The sequence below is a fragment of the Lithobates pipiens genome, unplaced genomic scaffold (assembly GCF_037356315.1).
Source record: "Lithobates pipiens isolate NorthernLeopardFrog02 unplaced genomic scaffold, aLitPip1_a1.2 Scaffold_3, whole genome shotgun sequence".
NCBI lineage: Eukaryota > Metazoa > Chordata > Amphibia > Anura > Ranidae > Lithobates > Lithobates pipiens.
The window spans coordinates 28,962,111-28,966,721 of NW_027507790.1; the positions used below are offsets into that span (position 1 = coordinate 28,962,111).

The following is a 4,611-nucleotide window of genomic DNA, read 5'->3' on the forward strand; positions in this document are numbered from 1 at the left end:
TCCAAAATCTTTATCTCTTCATCGTCGAAAGTTGTATCGCTTAGATTATAGATGCCCTTCCCAATTAAGTTCTTCTTCTTTTGTTTCTTCTTTCCTCCTCTACTTCCCCTGGTCCGTTTTCTCCTTCCCTGTGTCTCCACATAGTTGTTCCCGGGTTGACTTCCCATGGTGTCCCTAAGGGATATGTCTCCGGGCGATCTAGAGGTGGTCCTTCTCTGTTCATTGTACCATAAGGGACACCTTGGGGTTCCCTGTACTCTGTTTGTTTTCTCCATCTTGGATTCCTGTACGATGGTTTGGCAGTCCATCTCCCTGGAGGTCTGTCTCGTTGTCCATTCCTGGGAAAATCCCTGGGACTTATTTTTCACATATATATATTTGCCATTTTGCTTATGTTTTATATATAGTTTTTGTTACTCATCCTCAGATTTTATTTTTTATTTTTATTTTTATTTTTATTTTTATTTTTATTTTTATTTTTATTTTTTTCATTTTTTTCATCTATTTCACTATTTCCATTTTAGGTGATATTGCACTTCGCACATGTGTTTTTTAGCCTTTATCGCCAAAAAAATTTTTGCATTATTGCATTTTCATTTTTTGTATGCACTAACACATACACACACATATATTTTTTAACCATTTGGGTTCTGGGGTGTGGAAAGCTCACATTTTCAGTTATTTGTTTACATATTCAATTTCCTTTTGGTTTTCACTATACACAGATTTAATATTAATACTGTTTGAGGTTATATACACATATATATATTCTTTTCGGCATTACACACTAGTGGGTACACCTATGTGGCCCCAGTTTGTTCATTAGTGCACGGCATTTTAAATATATATATATATATCTTCTTCACTTTATACTGTTAAAGGGTTTTTCATTACTGTTTGCTAATAGGCCTGTCACCTTTCGGCACTACACACTGGTGGGTACACTTATGTGGCCCCAGTTTGCTCATTAGCGCACGGTACTTTAAATATACATATATATCTTTTTTCACTTATACTGATAAAGGGTTCTTCATTGTTGCTAATAGGCCTGCCACTGAATGTAATTTGTCGCATCTCAGGCGATTTGACTTTTAATTTCATCAGGTTGCATATGTAGTTTGGCACATATGATCTTTTGGCCTGTATTTTTAACATACTTGAGAATGTGTGTTTGAATAGATATTCTTTAGGGAAGGATCCTAGCCTGTTCTAACATCATTAGTTCCTGATTTTCTACTGTTTTGTAGTATTATTTTAATGAGTCTGATTGGTAATTCCCGTCATTAGTAATTAATGTTTTGGGACCCCTTTTTTCTATGATGGCCTACAGATTTATTACATTTAGTGTTTGATTCAAATCTTTCTTTGGGCGGAGCTGGGGCTTTTCTTGGTGTCCTTAGCTCTTTATGTGATTCTGGGGTTGGCAGTATACAGTGTCATTATAAGTAGGGTGAGAGGGAATACTGTGCTTTTTGCAAAGACCGTACCCTGGCTCCCCATTCATTGATTCTCCACAAGACCCTTTTTGTAATGGAGACCTGTTTTCTAGGTAGCGCCAATTAACCCGATAATATTCTTATAATTTCAATATTTCACTTTTATTGTTTCACTTTAAGCATTATTAAAATCACTGCTCCCGAAAAAAATGTTTGTTTTTAAAACTTTGTGTTTGCATTGATACATATCCCCTGGGGCAGGACTTCGGATCCCTAAACACTTTTTATGACAATAACTTGCATATAAGCCTTTAAAATGAGAACATTTGATTCTTCAGGTTCGTGTTCCATAGACTTTAATGGTGTTCGTGTGTTTGTACAAATTATTTGCCTGTTCACACGTTCTGGTGCAAACTGAACCGGTGGTTGTTCAGCTCATCCCTAATCACCAACAGTTTCTGCAGCACTTTACATAATATAGGTTGACAGTACAGTAACAATACAATTTATTACAAGAGGGTTAGGAGTGTCTGGCTCCTGAGAGCTTATAATCTAATAGGAAGGGGCAAGTAGTACAAAAAGTAATAACTGTGGGGGATTCTACAAAATATGCAATGGGTTCACCTTGGGGTTTTTAAGCAGCAATAAGAAACAATGATAGATAAAAGTAAGATTTTTTTATTAATCCAAAAAGCATTGTAACCACAATGATTTAAAATTCAAGCTCTGGTATATATTATTTAAACAATTGGATGAATAGGAATACATACATAGCTTAGTACATAGTTCATATGAACACAGTTACAACAATCTTCAAGTTATTCCATAAAATTAAACCACATGATAAGAAGCGCCCTACTACCCCAATGCATTTCAACCTTCTAGGGATTACGGTTTTCTTCAGGGGGGGACAATGCAATAAATGGGCGACTTTGTCACATTTCTGTGAAATATGAAAAGGTAAAAAATAATCAAAATTTATAGAAAAATTAATTATACAACTATTATTATACTTATTATTCTCATGTGATATTTACCCTTTGCACCAATTCATTAAACTTGAACCAGAAACTTCTATTACGATGTTTGGAAAGATCTACAGTTTCTCCCTGAGGGTAATCCTGGGCCTGCTGCCGTGATGTTCCCACCCACTGTCAATGGGGGGGGGGGAGGGGGGGCTAAGGGGGGGAGATTCCACAGAGGTATTGAAGGTCACAGACTTACAAGAGGTGACAGTGTTTTGGAGTATCCCCAAGGGGAACAGAGGGGAGGTCAATATCGCCCTGTGGGTGGCCGCACCTGAAAGCAATAATGTATTAAATTTACTTATGAGTATCAAATATTCAACATTATCTATGTATAAAAAGAAAAGGGAGAAAATAATTCCTCTATACATTTTCCGACAGGAATGTTGAATTAAATATTTACTCTAACCATGATATCCAATCACGGTTTATAACTTATATCCTTCAAATTATATATATTTTTTTGTAATCCTAAATCAATAAAAAAATATTATTATTATTATTCATAAGTTATTGCAAGAAAAAAAAGAAGTGAACGGACTCATGGTCCCGTGAGGAAATGAAGGGTACCACCATTACTGGCTAAATGGTGATGAAAAAAATAGATCAATAAACGGTGTATGTAATCAATTAATTAGCCTTATGTTCCTTGATGAATGTAAATTATTATATTATTTATGCTAGAGCAAAGCATGGTGCATGGTGACAGTAGAGTGAAATTAGTGTTGGTGACAATGTGTTCACTTTAAGTTTGGTGAATTCAATATACAGTGCCTTGCGAAAGTATTCTGCCCCCTTGAACTTTTCAACCTTTTGCCACATTTCAGGCTTCAAACATAAAGATATAAAAAAAATTATTTTTTTGTGAAGAAGCACCAACAAGTGGGACACAATTGTGAAGTGGAACGAAATCTATTGGATAATTTAAACTTTTTTAGCAAATAAAAAACTGAAAAGTGGTGCGTGCAAAATTATTCGGCCCCTTTACTTTCAGTGCAGCAAACTCACTCCAGAAGTTCAGCGAGGATCTCTGAATGATCCAATGTTGTCCTAAATGACTGATGGTGATAAATAGAATCCACCTGTGTGTAATCAAGTCTCTGTATAAATGCACCTGCTCTGTGATAGTCTCAGGGTTCTGTTGAAAGCACAGATAGCATCATGAAGACCAAGGAACACACCAGGGAGGTCCGTAATACTGTTTTTCGAGAAGTTTAAAGCCGGATTTGGATACAAAAGGATTTCCCAAGCTTTAAACATCCCAAGGAGCACTGTGCAAGCGATCATTTTGAAATGGAAAGAGTATCAGACCACTGCAAATCTACCAAGACCTGGCCGTCCCTCTGAACTTTCAGCTCAGACAAGGAGAAGACTGATCAGAGATGCAGCCAAGAGGCCCATGATCACTCTGGATGAACTGCAGAGAACTACAGCTGAGGTGGGAGAGTCTGTCCATAGGACAACAATCAGTCGTACACTGCACAAATCTGGCCTTTATGGAAGAGTGGCAAGAAGAAAGCCATTTCTCAAAGATATCCATAAAAAGTCTCGTCTAAAGTTTGCCACAAGCCACCTGGGAGACAAACCAAACATGTGGAAGAAGGTGCTCTGGTCAGATGAAACCAAAATTGAACTTTTTGCCCACAATGCAAAACGATATGTTTGGTGTAAAAGAAACACAGCTCATCACCCTCAACACACCATCCCCACTGTCAAACATGGTGGTGGCAGCATCATGGTTTGGGCCTGCTTTTCTTCAGCAGGGACAGGGAAGATGGTTAAAATTGAGGGGAAGATGGATGCAGCCAAATACAGGACCATTCTGGATGAAAACCTGTTGGAGAATGCAAAAGACCTGAAACTGGGACCGAGATTTATCTTCCAACAAGACAATGATCCCAAACAAACATACAGCAAAATCTACAAACAGAATGATTCACAAATAAATGTATCCAGGTGTTAGAATGGCCAACTCAAAGTCCAGACCTGAATCCAATCGAGAATCTGTGGAAAGAGCTGAAAACCGCTGTTCACAAACGCTCTCCATCCAACCTCACTGAGTTCGAGCTGTTTTGCAAGGAAGAATGGGCAAGAATTTCAGTCTCTCAATGCGCAAAACTGATAGAGACATACCCCAAGCGACTTGCAGC

The 4,611-nt window shown here is 37.6% G+C and overlaps 1 long non-coding RNA gene across 1 annotated transcript; it reads right to left on the bottom strand.

The window, feature by feature from the left end:
• Positions 1-2,098: 2,098 nt before the first annotated feature.
• Positions 2,099-2,608, bottom strand: LOC143939965 (uncharacterized). The gene is made up of 2 exons (XR_013263767.1): positions 2,474-2,608; positions 2,099-2,379 (listed from the first exon to the last, which is right to left on the bottom strand). It is a non-coding gene; the product is annotated as an uncharacterized LOC143939965 (long non-coding RNA).
• Between the last annotated feature and the right edge of the window lie 2,003 nt (positions 2,609-4,611).